This window comes from Antechinus flavipes, chromosome 2 (genome assembly GCF_016432865.1).
Source record: "Antechinus flavipes isolate AdamAnt ecotype Samford, QLD, Australia chromosome 2, AdamAnt_v2, whole genome shotgun sequence".
NCBI lineage: Eukaryota > Metazoa > Chordata > Mammalia > Dasyuromorphia > Dasyuridae > Antechinus > Antechinus flavipes.
In genome coordinates, this window is record NC_067399.1 from 622,375,546 (window position 1) to 622,392,090 (window position 16,545).

The following is a 16,545-nucleotide window of genomic DNA, read 5'->3' on the forward strand; positions in this document are numbered from 1 at the left end:
ATGTGAATTTGGCCTACATTAAGGTAGAGTTTCCTGGAATAGAAACTTCTGTGAGGGTAGTTCTATTTACATGCTGTAGCACTGTGTTCAGTTCTGGATGCCCCAATTTAAGAATAACATTTATAAGCTGGGGAGTATTCAGAGGAAGGCAATCAGAATGATGAAGGGTCTTGAATCTATGTCTTATGACAACATAAAAATTGAGGATGTCCCTGAAGAGGAACATGATATCTGCTTCAAATACATGATGACAAGTTATCAGAGATTAGACTTGTCCTGTTTTATCCCAGAAGGTAGAAGATCAACCACTGGATTAAAGTTACAAAGAGGAAAATTTCATGAGATGTAAAATATTTCCTAAAAATTATCTGTTCGAGAGTAGAATGAACAATCTTAAAAAACATTGGATTTTGCTTTCTTAAAGTCTTTAAACAGAGGTGACATGACTATCTGTTGGAATTCCTTTTATGTGTGCATTGGATTAGATGTCCTCTGATGTCCTTTCTAATTCTCAGATTCTAAGATGTGAACTGGAAGAATTCACCATTAAGTTGAAGGATATTGGGAGAATAGTTTAAAAGGAAAATGCAAGGGTTTTGTGTCCAAAGGAAAAACAATTAAAACATAGATATAGAATTAAAAGAAGGCCTTTAATAAAATATATTATTTCTTAGCTAAATCCAAAAAAGTAGGAAAGGCAATCATGACCTCAGACACAAAGAAAGTATTAAAATAGATACCGACAAAAATAATGTATACTCTATTATGAAATAAAAGTTTGGGGAAGCTAGGTAGTACAGTGGATAGAACACTAGCCCTGAAGTCAGGAGGACCTGAGTTCAAATTTGGTCTCAGAAACTTAACGCTTCCTAGCTGTGTGATCCTGGGCAAGTCACTTAACCCCAATCGCCTCATCAAACAAATAAATAAATAAAAGAAAGAAAGAAAGAAAAAAGAAATAAAAGGTCAAGCATTACCAAGAAAATAATGAAAAAATATAAGAAGCAGAAATAGATATAATCATATGTATAATATACTATAAAGCAGTGAATATAAAAATGTTTATCACATCCTGGATAACAAAGTAGATTGGCAGAATAGACTAAGGAAGATCTTGAATGAGATGTTCATAGCAGCCTAGAATTCAATCATTTTTTATGTCATAATACATTTGAAGTAGATAAACAATCAAATATAAAACTCCATACCCTAACAAAGTAATGGGAAAATGAAATACTATCACTTTTATAGTTTTCCCTTGTGGATAGGAGAAAAACCAGTCACAACATAAGATAAAAGAGATTATTAAAACAAAGTAGACAATTGCAGTTACGTAAAATTAAAATATTTTTGTACAATTGGAACTGACATAGTGAAGGCCAGAAAAGAGATGAACTCAGGGAAAAAAAGCTTTGCATTAAATAATGACATTTATAAGCTCTAGGAAACTGTCACAAATATGTAAAAAACCATTTTCAAATGAGTGATCAAAAGATGTGAACTGTTTTCAGAAGAAATATAATTTATTAATAACCACTTGAAAACCTTTTCATATTCACTTACAACTGGAGGTATGAACTAAAACAATGATGTTGTCATTTCCACCTATCAAATTATGAAAGAAACTAAAATGTGAGAAAACATTGCAAGGTCTGTAGGAAGATAAGCAATTCAATGTTAGCAGACCCGTGAGTTGGTTCAACAGTTCTAGAAAACCAAAAGGAATCACTTGAGGAAAGTTATCAAATTGTTCATACCATTCAACCTAGAGTCAACTACTACATTAGTCTACTGCTAGATTAGAGTCTACCAAATTATATTATTGATAGTAAGCAAGAACCATATCTATAAAAATATTCATAATATTATTGCTTGTACAATAAAAAGCAGAAAAATGTGCATCCAGTCATTGGGGAATAGCTTAACAAATTATAATATAGGAATTTAATGGAATATAAATAATCCATAAAGAATGTCAAGTGTGAAGAATTCAGAGAAGCAGAGTGAAGAAGAGAAATATGACTCAAACTATGTAAATAATTAATATGGGGAGGCAATGCAACTGTAATAATTTCAATAGCATTAGTACCATATTGAAATTAAAATAGGAATTCATATTTTTTTATGATTAAAGTAACTATTGGTTTCTCTTTTTCAAGTCTCTTTCTATTCTCCAATCCATCAAAGAAATTTTCCTGAAGGTTAGGTATGGCCATGTCATCTGTCTTGCTCAATAAATTCTAGTGACTCCCTCTTTGAGGATCAAATGTGAAATTCTCTAGCATACAAACTGCTTCCCACACTATATTTCCAATGTTTTTGCCTTTATACACTTTCTTTCTGCCCTCCTGCATCCACATGTTCTCTTCTGTCAAGTGACACTGTTATCCTTGATGTTCCTTGAACAAGGAACTTCAGCTTTTGATTCCTGTGTATGGAATGTGCTCTATTCTCTGTCTTCTCTATTTTTATTCAATAACTAAACTAAACTAAATGCCATTTTCTATAGGAAGCCTTTCACAATCCTGATTAATTCAGGTACCTTCCCTCTGTTGATTACTTCCAGTTTGTTCTGTACATGGCTTCTTTGTACATAGTTGTTTTTATGTTGTTTGTGCTTCAGACTGTGGATACAAGAGCAGGGACTATTTTCTTTATATTCCTAGTGCTTAACACAGAGGCTGCACATAATAGACACTTTAAATATGTGTGTTGACTGACTTTTCAGGGAATATACTGTGAAAAGTGATTCATTTTGGTGTTAATTGGGAAATACCTGTGGTGTCAAAACCAAATATAACAATATATAGGTGTAAGTGTAGAGATTAATATCTTGCAGAAAAATCTGTTTTGTATAGACAGCATATGAATAAATTATATGTAGTTGGTGTATATATAGTTGTTTTCATTGTTGGTGACTTCCTTCTGATACAACACATTGGGATCATTCATACACTCCCCCCCATATATATGTACACATGTGTAAATGTAACTGTTAGCTATGTAACTATTAGATATATGTATGCATGGAATTGTTAGCTATATACAAATGCATATAGAAAACAATTACATAAACCTTTTAAAACATGAAAAATAAACAGGAGTCCTGAAAAGTATTAACTATTATGATCACCATTTCATATATGAGGAAACGGAAGCTGAGAGATTCAAGTGACTTGCCCTGTATCATACAGCTAGTAAGTATTTGAGGAAGGATTTGAATTCATGTTGTCTTGACTCCAAGTTCAAACCTCTTTTTTCCTTGCCACTTAGTTGCCTCTTGGACTGACCTAGCCAGTGAAAAAATGGAATAGGAGGAGTAGAACAGTACATATTCCTTTTGAGAAATTATGCAGTACCTTTAACAATATTAACATTTACCTTGAACCAAAAGTCCATGTTTTTAACATCAATAGTTTTCCCAGTGTTGTGTGATGGTGAGACATATACAACAGTCCCTAAAGAATGAAAGTTGTGAATCATTTGAAGGGGGATAAAGAGATTTTTGGTAAGTGTGAATAGGATGGAATCTATTACCAATTAAGAATTATAATTGGTAGCACTATGATAACAAAAATCATAAAGACATATGATTAGAAAAGTGAGCCCCTTAGAGACTGAAAGTGAAGGATACCCCATTACAAGTATGTTTCACATAGTGGTCTAAAATATAAAATAATTCCTCAACATATTAGCTAGACTCCTTTTCAATCAATTTACAGGTGAACATGGCTAAAAGTTATATAAAATGAGAAGGTTTAGGAGATTATAATCTGTACCACTGAGAAAAGTAGCCTTATTGGTCCAAGCAAAAATTCATTAAAGTATTAGTGATTTGTGACTGGTGTGGATGACTTCCAAGTAGCTGAATATCACTAAATTCCATGTGAACAGGATGTCACAGATTATTTAAGGATGCAGGATAACACACTGCAAGCAAGACCAGACTAAGATTTCTAGTCCTAGCTGTCTGGCTTCCCCCAATCCCAAACAGTTAATAGGATTGACCAAAAGCCTTCCATGAAGTGGACTACTGTATGAATGGTCTGGACTTGGACTGGAAAGAACATAATCTTCAGTAGTAACATTTCCATCCAACAAAGGACTAGAAACAAAAAAAATGGTATATTTGGAATAAAAACCAATTATCTGAGTCATCATCATACAGTACCAAACAAACATGGGCTAGAGCTGAGTGGTGTGTCAGGATACTAAACAAACAGTCTGGCAGTGTGATGGTGTTGGGAGGTAGGGACATGTAGGAACACATGGTCCAAGAAATGAAATGTGCACTCAGGCTTGACAAAGAGTTCAAAAACAATTTCGTTCAGTCAACCTACCAGCATCTTTCTGGTTGATATCAACCACACCTGATGCTCTACAAGAGTTATGGACAGCTTCTGGCCACTTCTTGTGCTTCTTAGCATTTCCTACAAAGGACACAACTTGCCTTTGCAGGGATACATAGTGCCTGTATTGCTTACTAGTTCTGTGGCCCCAGTAGAGTTTTTAACCTCCCTGAATCTTTGTTTCCTCATCTGTAAAATGAGAGTTAGAACCAATGACCTCTAAAGTTACTTCTAACTAAAATGCTATGAATTTTTAAAACTCTATCAAACTTTTTCTCAGTTATTCCTTTGGATCAGAGGCAGCATGGTGAAATATAAAGACCTATGACTTTGGTACTGGAATGGTAATATTGCCATTTACCACATATGTGACCTTAAGTAAGCAATTTCTTTCTATATTTTGTTGTATTCATCTATAAAATGTGCAAGTTGACTCGATGTTCTCTAAGGGAACTTTCTGGCTCCATATATTGTCAGTGTATAAGCTTTTCTCAGTATGCTTCTCAGTCAGTATTCTAGCTTTTGAGGTTGCAAAAGAATAGAGTGTGAAAATATTTTTTCCTTTTCTTAACCTATTCATTTCAGAAAAAGTTATCTTGTAAGAGATATTTTAACTAGTCACCTCCTTCAGGAATGTAAGATGATCATATTGGCCACGATCTATTTGGAGAAAAGAATATATTGAATATTCATTTATACTAAGGGATTAGTGACTCAATATGTGACCCCTTCAAAGGGAGTAGAATTTTTAAAAGGACTGCATGGAAAGAATGATGCTATACTCAAAAGAATGAAAAACTAAAAGTGCAATTTTAGGCACTATGGCAGTAGGTACTATTTGTTTTACTCTGTCCCATGCAAGTATTTCCTTTTTAAATAAAAATTCTTAGAAACTATGCAAATAAACGATGGGATATTGTGGTGAACTCAATCTCATTCAATAAAATGGATATGATGTGGGTGGGGTATGTGTGTATGTGTGTGTGTAGAGCAACTTATTTGTTTCTTCCTTATATCCTTCTTTGTATTTCACAAATAATTAAGTGAGGCATTCCAACTTATTAAACTTAGATTGCTCCTTATTTTCCTCTGAGAGTGGAAGACAAAAATATTCATTTACATCTGAAAGACTTTAAAATATAGAGATTTGGGTTTGGGGGAAGATCTAGTTCAATAGAAACATATAAATCCGTTCAAATGCCATATAACTTGAAAATATGATATTTAATAATTAAAAAGGATATACACATACAAGCATTCTCTCCAAGAAGAAATCACAAACATGTATGAGAAGCTTATTGGATTTCCTTGACATGAGATTTCTTGAAGGGAGAGGATAGAGGGAGATAACTAGAAGAAGAGAAAAATGCAGTGGTGGCTGTATTACTGTTTTATTACAAAACAGAGATCCTTAAGAAAGAAGGAAATCCTATGGGAGTCTTCTCTGCAGCCTTCCCATCATTTCTGATCTAGTTAAGTCTTTATATTCTTATACAAGTCTCTGTAGTCCTCTCCTTAACTTATTCTGAGGGCTGTTGACAAAGTAATCTTGTGTTGTTCAAATATTATGCCATTTTTTTTAAAGCTTTGGGGGATGTCAATGCTTTTAAAGACCAATTTTGAAAGACTTTTTGTCCCACTAATTGAAAAAAAAACCCTCCATCATAATCCACCCACTTAATGCACAATTATTCCCTTTCTAAATACCCATTTTTCAGATTTTGGGTCTAGAATGCACTTTTTTGTACTCTAAAAAGCTGGAAAGTAATGAGACAGAAGTTTCCTAATACCTAGGTTGGAATAGCTTAGGAATTTTCTTGGGGACCCTCAATTAATACTATACAGTATGTAGGAAATTGACTACAAGATATAGGTTGAATTTTAATTCTATGCTCTATATCAGACCAACTCTAACTTCAGACTCTGACAATACATACCCATCCACTCTCCCCATAATGAAGGAAAGTCTCATTCTGAAATAACGGCAAATGGAGATTGAATGTGAATATCAAAGTTTGTCATAGCAGAGAAGCATGCTAGAGGGGAAAAAAGAGGAAGAAAGGAAAAGGATACAACTCAAAAAGAATGAAGTGGATTTTTTTCTTTTTCTTTTAATATAAATAGATACAACAACATTAAATACTATTGATTAAAATTAATTGCAATGACCAATCTTGGTTCTAGAGAAAAGTGGAGGAAATATATTTCCTGCCTCTAAGTAGAAAAGAGTGGCTTCAGGTGTGAAATGGGACATGGATTACTGTTAGGCATAATTGCTTTGTTATTAGACTTTTTCTTGTTAATTTTTTTTTTTTACATGAAAGTGTTAAATAGATTTCATGTTGGGAAGTGATTCCTGATACATGGGAATTACTAACTGGAAGAAAGTTAGGTAGAATACTTAAAATGTTTAACTCAAGTATTCTTTTTCAGGTTTATGAAAGTATCCTTTTTTGGGATACTTAAATTGTTTTCCCTTGATTTTATTTTCTAATTCCCATCACAGGCATTTAGCCTGTTGAAAAATTAAGTTGTAAGACTCCAGAAATTACATATGCTAGAGCTTTTGCTTTTTGGTTGTTTATATTCTACTATTATAACTGTATACTTGACAGATTTTCCATTTCAGATTTTGGATGCAATTTCTCAAAGGGAAAAAAATCCCTTTATTTTATTATAAAAAATTCTACAAAGATCAGGTCTTTAGGTCTGTGACAGAGCAAGAGGAAAAACTCATTAACTTCCTGTCCTATTCTTCTCAATGAAATTTTTGGTCATTTTGTTCCTCTTCCTCTTAAGTCATTCTGCTCTACCCTTTCTAATATCCTCTATTATATTTTTTCTATTATTTTTAACTTTTAATAGCCAGATGGTCATTCATCATCTAATAGAGTTATGGAGAACATCAGCCACCACACCACATATAAAGGGGTTACAGGCTGAGAGTTTACCAATATCTTTCTCTCTGGTTACTTCTGTCCATCTCTTACTGATTTGTTGAACTCTTTTTTTCCCTGCTATTCTCCATATAGCAGGTAGGGAAATTATACATGTGGGGACTAAATGTGAGTGGTAAAGTTCAGTTGGAATATATTATATAATTCAAAGGCTACAAGACATAGTGCCCAGCTCCTGCCCTTTTATCAATTAATTTTGTGTATGTGTACTAGAGGTAAAACTTACACAGAAATTATACAGAATAGAATAAATGGAGTGTATAAATCAACAGTATATTAAATGGTACAGATTCTGAGGGCAAGGAGATTTCAGGGAAATAAGAAAACAGTGGATTGGAATGGGATTATAGAACTGAAAAAGCAGAGGTGAGGGGGACACATTTTAGATGTTGAGAAAAGCACAATTGAAAAAAAAGATTGGGTGAATATAGTAGCCAGTGAAAATGATCAGCCTGACTAAAGCAAAAAAGACAGATCTGGGAATAATAGGAGTTAGGGTAGATAAGTTAGTTGAAGCTTTACCTTTGTAAACCCAGAAGAGAAACTGAAAAACAAAGGTAGTGATGAAAATATGATTCACATTTATATATATGGAAATTCCCTCCACTAAGGCAGCTCTGCAATTATACTACAATTTTTAAAGGGAATTTTCTGTACCTCTAAGCAACTGAGTGACTTACAATGACAAAGTCAACATACACCAACAATTCTGAAACTCAGTTTATCTGAGTGAATTTATTTGAGGCAAACAGTAGTAGTGAAGTGACATCTAATATGAGTTTGTGAATAAATTACATGGGAGAATTAAAACTTGCTGGTAGAATTTAGTTTTGGAGTGGAGAGGAACAGAGATTAGATCTAATCTATTTCAATCCTCCATTTTATACTTAAGTAAACTGAGGTCAAGAACAAAAATGGTTTGTCTAAGATCACTGAGAGTTGGGATTAGAACAGTCTATCTGATTGATTATTAAGGTCTTCCTAATTCCAAGAACAGGCTTTGTAACTATTATACTAAACCATCTAAATGATTAATATCATGATTTTAATTGTGGTATATTATAAAATATTATGCAATAAGCTCTGCAAAAATTTAAAGCTGTATGATTTTTAATTTTTTAACTTTAGAATGTATCCAATGTGTATTAAATAAATGAGTAACATCTAGTTAGCAAAAACTTTTTTTATAAACAAAGAAAATTACCAGGTGCCATTCTTCCTTTACTAGTGGCCACAACCCATTTGAGTTACTTCTTCCCACTGCTCCTTTGAGCATCCCCTAAAAATAGATATCTACTTTAGTGTCAAGGGCCTGGGTTCTCTATTTTTTTCATAAAAGACTTTCCTAGGGTTTCTATCTCTCAAGTGAATTTGTTTTAAAAAGTCGATTTGAGGGCCTATTTCATACTACTTTGTCCAGGGGTCCAAATGATCAGTTTTTCTTCTGTGAAGACCTACAAAGAAGTTTTGCCCTGAAAAAGTCCTACCCTGAGGAAGAATATATTTATCAGATCATGATCTCTGAGCTGGTCTAACTCTGAAAGTTTTTTGGTCCTTGCAATTGTGGGGTTTTTTTTTTTTTAACAGTTTTGAAAGTTGGAACTTAATACATGGGAAATGTCAATCTCTTTGTTGAACAAGTCAGAAACAAGACTTTTTTTTTCTATCCTCTTAAGTTCTGTAGCTCTTGTTCAGTGCTGTCAATGTTTGTGTTTCTGGTTACCTTACATGCAATCCTATGTTCTTCATGATAAAATTTTAGATTTGGCAACCTTCCCTTGGCATTCTCACTTTGAATGACTTGGTCTTTCAGCTGTTGCAACCAGAAGTAATGAAATTCTTCCATTCTTGGATTTGGCGTACAGCAGTGTTAACAGCAATATGTAAATATTTTAGTCCCTAAAGTATTTATCAGCATTTCTTATCTGCAGCAAAGAATGTGTATTTGCTTATGCATATTTACTATTTACTTGGTAGGGGAGCAGATCATACTGCGAATCTGTATATTAAAGAGCTTATCTGAGTGAATTTATTTAAGGCAGACAATAGCCGTGAAGTGACATCTAATATGAGTTTGTAAATAAATTACTTGGGAGAATTAAAACTTGCTGGTAGAATTCAGTTTTGGGATGGAGAGGAATAGAGTTTAGATCTGATCTATTTCAACTCTCTATTTTATACTTAAATAAACTGAGGTCAAGAGCAGAAATGACTTGTCTAAGATCACTGAGAGTTGGGACTAGGACAGCTTTCTGATTCTTTTCCTGATTGCCATGATACTTGAAAAAAAAAAAAACCCAAACCCAATTATAACATATTTAAACCATCTCACAATACATATCAGTGTATTTTCTCAGTGAATTGCATCATCCCTAAAATTCTCCTCAATACCCCCAATAGAATGGATGTCCTAATAAATAACTAATCTCATTTGTGAAGTTGTGTGTGTGTGTGTGTGACACACTATATATAGGACAGTGAATTTAAGTAGTCAGATGAGGATACAAAACCTAGTCTCTATTCTCTGCAAAGCGTGTAATCCAGTTAGGTAGAAAGAATAGATAAGCAGGAACCAATGAAATAATTTAAAAAATGCTAGAGAATATTTTGAGATAATAAAAGAGACAACTAGGTGGTGCAGTTCAATTTTTGCCTCAGACACTTATTAGCTGTATGCTTGTGGGCAAATCAGTATCACTGCCTACCTCAATTTTCCCATCTGGGAAATGGGAATAATAATAGCACCCAGTTCCCAAGAGTTATTGTGATCAAATGAGAAAGTATATGTAAAGTGTTTTGCAAACCTTAAAACCTCTATAAATTTTGTTATTAATGTGATAGATAGTTTACCTCATTCGAGTTAGGGTTTAAATTCATGTGTTCCTTTCTTTAAGACCATACTCAGACTCTATCCTGTATAGAGCTTACTATGTAGAAGGCATGGTGCTTAAGTGCCTTGAAATTATTGCCTTATTTAATTCTCATAGCAAGGATGGGAAGTGCCACTATTATCATCTTCATTCTACAGAGGAGGAAATTGATGCAAACAAAAGTTAAATGAATTACACAGAGTCGGAATTGGAAACTGGATTTGAATTCAGGTTTTCCTAATTACTGTGCTGTCTAGTTGCCCAAGGTAATATGACTAATAGACACTTAATAAATACGTGGTGATTAACTTTTGTTACCAATATATAAATTTCCCCCAGCTTTCTATTTTGTTCTTTATTCCTATTGATTTTACCTTTTATGTGGTTATAGTTAGTATGTACTTTGTTTTGGTTCTTTTCCCTTTTTCACCCCATCCCACACACACGTTGCATTATTTCTTAAGTCTTTCCAGATTCATTTACATTCCTCATACTTGTTTATCTTATTTGCACTATAATATTCCATTATATTATTGTACTACTATTTATTTAACCATTCCCCAATAGCAGAAAATTTAAATGGCTCCCATTTTTTCCTTTCAATTATAAATAATGCAGCTATAAAAATCGTTGAACAGCTAGCTCTCCTTTAAAAAATATCTGGGTATAATTCCAGCAATGAAATTATTGGGTCAAAGGTATTTTTATAGCTACTGCTGCTTAGTGCTAGATTGCTTTCTAAGAAGATTCTATTAGTTTGTAATTCCACCAAGCAATAAATGAATGTACCTGTTTCTCCACAACTCTGACAGCATTAATTTATATTGCTTTTAGCTATTTTTGCCAATTTGGTATATTTGAAGCAATACAACAAAGTCATTTTAATTTGCATGCCTTTGATTATCAGGGAGGTTGAGTACTTTTTGGGTGATTATTATCAATTTGTGCTTCCTCTTGTAAATTATTTGTCAAAGTTCTTTGATTATTTTTCCACTGGGAACCCGGAGAAGTCTTTGAAAAATGTTGGCAGCTTCTTATATATTTTAGGGGCTTTAAAAAATTGGTTTTGTTATATCTTACCAATATTTTCTCAGTAGTTTGTCATGCAAATTATTTATATAATCAAAATTTCCATTTTGTCTACAATAACTTATACAATATCTTTCTTGTTCTTGTTCTTCTTTTTCTTTTTCTTCTCCTTTTCCTCTTCTTCTTCTCCTTCTCTTCCTTATTCTTCTTCTCTTCCTTCTCCTTCTCTTCATCTTCTTCTCTTGTTCTTTCTCCTCCTCTTCCTCCTCCTACTCTTCTTCCTTTTCCTTATCCTCCCTTTTCTCCTCCACTTCTTCCTCTTCCTCCTCCTTCTCTTTCTTCTTCTCCTGTTCCTCCTCTTCCACCATTATTACTATTCCTCTGCTCTATTAAAAATATTAAAAAATTCTTGTACCAATAAATCAACCAAGCAGAAGAAATCCATACAGTGACCATATCAAAAATGTATATATTTTTCTACACCTTGAACACATCACTCTTCTGTGATTAAGTGAATTGAATGCTTCATTATAGATCCTCTAGAAATAAGTTTGCTTTTTGCTTTGATCAGAGTTCTTAAATCTTTAAAAGTTATTTTTCTTTACAATATTTTTTTTTTGCAATTGATAGACACTTTTTAAGCTTCCAGTCCTTTTCTTTTTCCTTTTGCCTTTCATGTCCTCTTAGGAATCAGAAAGTATTTTTTTCTTGATACCATTCACTCTCTGTTACTATACTTACTTCTCTCTGTCTTCCTGTCTGTCTTTTCAAGACTCCTGTGGTTCAGATGGAATAAGGTTCATTTGATGACAGCCCTCCCATCCCTTTCTCCATGTTTGTAGATTTCTCACACATTCTACTTCATCCTTTCTCCATTATTCTATTACTTCACTCTGCTTTTTCTTCATCTAAAACTTTCAGAATAGAGCTATTTTCCTTTTAGTCTTTTATTTTTCTTATTTATGTCCCTCAGTACTTTTCGAATATATTAAGCTTCTGAAGGGATACTTGTTTCTTTTTCCCCATTAGAATGTTAACACCATATCATCATATAGTCCCTTACATTTGCTCAAATGCATTTATCTTTCTAGGTTTCTCTTGAACCCTGTATTGGTATGTCAAAGTTACTACTCAACTCTGACCTTTTCATCATGAGTGTTTGAAACACCTATTTCCCCACTGTAGGGAAAAAGACCTATTTCCCCTACAGTGGGGAAATATTTATCTTCTCTATCTCTATCTTTCCTACTTTCTTATTATTCTTGAGAGTACCACTATTCTCTAAGTCACGCAGGCTTATAATCTTTGTGTCATTCTTGACTCCCACTTATTCTACATATTCAATCTATTGTCAATTCTAACTTTTTCTACCTTCACAACATCTCTAATATACATCTTCTCTCTACCTGTTGTACCACAATTTTAGTTCAGGTCCTCATTACATCATGCCTTGATTATTGCAATAACCTTCTTTATCTCTACCCATTGCAAGACTTCCTCACTCAGCTGCTAAAGAGTTTTCCTAAAGTACAGGTCTGATCTTCTCATCTTTTATTATAGTAGACTAACTCCTTATTACTTTAGGGATCAGATACAAATGACTTATTTCTTTCTTACTCTAATTCCACTTCTTTAATTTTAATTCTATTCACATTCTCTGAATGTTTATGATTATGATGTTTATGATTTATGTTAATGATTCATAAACACTTGCCTACTTATTGTTCCTTGAATACAATAATCTATTTCTCAATTACCTTCTATCTATAGATAGAGTAACATAATTAATTGCATGTTGTCTCTCCCATTGGATTATGAACTTTTGGCGAGCAGAGATACTGTTTTATTTATCTTCATGTACCAGTGATTAACACAACTCCCCCCACCTCAATAATTGTGTTGACCAATTGACTTCCACTTCAGGATTAATTGACTCTGGGTCTTGAAGATTCAGAATGTTGGATCTTTAGGGACCTCTATGACATCTTAGGATAGTGTAATGGGGACATTATCTCTGCTGGCCTGGAGGTGTGTTGATCTAAGCACTGATGTATAGGGACTGGTTGTCCTATTCACTGGCTTTTCCATCATCGCTACTGTAGGGTTGTAAAAATTATGGAGGTTTCTCAAGGAACACTTCTCCCTCTAATCAGTTTTCCCAATTACATTTGTTAAATTACAAATTTTGCCACAGGTTTTCTTTGTTTCAAGTTTCTCATCTATTAATATTTTGCATCTATTTGCTCGGATATTTCATATTGTTAGTTGGTTCTTTGAATATTTCAGGATGCCAGTTTGCTCCTTGGGCTGCTTGTTCTTTTTATGCTAACATTACAGCTTTTAAAATAAAAACATACATTTAGAGTTCATAGGAATCTTTATGGTTATCTGATTTTTTTCCTGTCATTTTACAGTTAAGGAACTAGGGGACTAAAGAAGTCATTGAGGTAGAAAATGGGAGCATTAAGATTTGAACCACTCTTCTGACTCCAAATCCAAGGTCTTTTTTTTTTTTTTATACTATATTATGATGCCTTCCTCTATCTCTTCCATATATCTCTTATGCTACATTATGCCCAAATCATTGTTGATAACACTCAGAAAACATGTTTGCTCACCATAAACCCTTGCATTGTCCTCCAGTTCATCTGCAATTTCCACTATTCTGAACTCATGGTATTCCATGATTCAGAGCATCATTGGGAATATACTGGTCCAAGAAAGTGTTAGGCAGCATTGGAAATGTTAGGGAAATTCATACATACTACCCAGACTAATCTTCTTCTTTTATTGGGCTCAGCTCATTATATCTATTTACATAGATGAAGAAAGCCAACAAACAACCTTACAAATTCACATCCTAATGTAGGCATAATATATTCTTAATTTACTTTGACTTAATTTATACAAATTTTAAGGCAGATTTCCCCAGAATAGCTGTTTGTTTGCTCTGGGGCAGTATTTATTATGGACTATGACAAGATCTTAATATATCTCAGAGACACCATTTTGAAGGAGAGACTTTGAGGTTAGGGTTTACTTTCTTAATGCATGGGATAAAACACTGGGGACCTGAGTATAGATACATGCTAGCTATGTGACCTCATGCAAGTTATTTAATCTACTTCCTAAGGTTCTTGTGAGGATTAAATGAGTTAATATTTGTCAAGTACTTTGCAAACCTTAAACAGCAATATAAATTCTATTGTTGCCAATGATTATGATAATGATAAACTCAGAAAGACTTTTTATCTTCCTCAGGATATTAATAAACTGTGACTAAAATATGTGGTATGCTATGGAAAACTGTATAGGCAAGTCTTTTAACTTCCTTTGCTTCTAGCAAAGTTTTTGGTACATAGTAGGCACTTAATACATGATTCCTTTTCATGTCAGAAAAAAGAGTAATCAATGCATACTCATATTATTCAAATAAAGATTTTATGAAGCTGAGCAAACAGGAAATTGAATTAATAGTTATCTTTGCCTTCTCTGTCAATTTTGGGGGGTATCAGTTGCATCTGTGACTTTTTTCCCACTTCATTTATAATTTTTCTCTTTTGTAGCAATCTTGAAAATTATATCTGAGTGAATTTAAAATTGTGTCACTTTTATTATTTCTTTCTTATCTTAGTATGTATTCTGGAACAGCTGCTTTTGCTGACTTGAACTGCTTTCATGCTATTACCCCTTCGTCACATTGCACATCAGGCACTGATGTAGTAGAATCTCAGTGTGTGGGTTCTGCTATTGTTAGGATGAAAATAGATCCTTACAGAATATAGCCAATTCTGTTCTTGCCTATTTGTCTTCCTTTCAACTTCATGATCACATCAAGTTTTCTAAGGCTCTTTTTTTCTCCAATGCTTTTTACTCTTTGTAAAGCAATAATTTTCATAATCTTACAATCCAAGATATTCTCATGACTGCCATTTGTCTTTGCTTGGCAAGAGATCAAGTGTTTCGTGGATGAGGCAGTTTCAGTGTTCTTTTGACCACTTCACTTTAGTGACTATCATTTACACCAATTAAAATTCTGTGAAATGGTCATAATCAGAGTCCATGTCTTTAAAGCTTTTCCAATTTTAAAGAATCAATCACTTGTTAAAATAAGTTACGGTTGAGCTTTTTAAACATTCTTTTTTAGTAGGGGAAATGAAAGGAATACATATTTATTAAAGGTCTAATGTGTGCCAGGTGCTATGTTAAGTGCTTTGTAGATATAATTTCATTTACCCTCATAACGATTCTGTGAGGCAGATGCTCTTAATATCCTTATTTTATAACAGAGGAAATTGAGTTAGACAGAAGTTAAGTGACTTGTTTAGGGTCATAATCCTAGTGGGATCTGAGACTAAATTTGAACTCAGATCTTTCTGACAACTAGCCCTATACTCTATCTACTATGCTGCTGAGCTGCCCTTAGCTGTCTAACTGCTGATATTAAGGACTTAATCATTAATAAACATTACTGTTTCAAGATATAAAACCATGAATCACAGTCACAGTTTTAATGTAATTTTATAGCTAAATAACATGTTTTTCTCTAATTTTAATCCTTTTAATCTATTATTAATTTTTACCTTTACTTATTAACTATGCTCATAATGAAATGAACATCAATATTCAGTTGTTTTCTGTCAGTTAAGATTTATTATATATTACTTATTGTGATTGTTATTTATTGCCTGCTATATCCATTACCTTACAACCCTCTGTTTAAAGAACATGATCTATAAGACTGATTTTTCTGGGTAGTCTACACATATTTTGCTTTTTTCTTTTCTTAACTTGAATCAGTGAAACTGGTTTAGTTCTAGACCCCAAGACCCCTCATGATGCATGTGTGCTAAGGTTTATCTGACCCAGGTATCAGACATTAACCATTTCACCTGCCTCCCCACTTGCTTAGTGTGGTATAGGACAAGGGTATATTCCCTGATCCTCATTCCATATTAGGCATTTCAGAGATTATTCTCATCATTCTTTCCCTCCTTTCCTTCCTCTCTCTCTCTCTCTCTCTCTCTCTCTCTCTCTCTCTCTCTCTCTCTCTCTCTCTCTTCCCCTTTATTTCTTCCTTCTTTCCTGCCTTTCCCTTTCTTTCTTCTTTTCTTTTTTATTTTATGTATATATTTATTTATTTTGCTGAGGCAATTGGGGTTAAGTAACTTGCCCAGGGTCACACTGTTAGGAAATGTTAAGTGTCTGAGATCAGTTTTGAACTCAGGTCCTCCTAACTTCAGGGCTGGTGCTCTATCCACTGCTCCATCTAGCTGCCCCCTCTTCTTTTTTTAAATTAACAACCATTTTAGTCTCTCCCTTTCACTTTCCTCTTCTCCT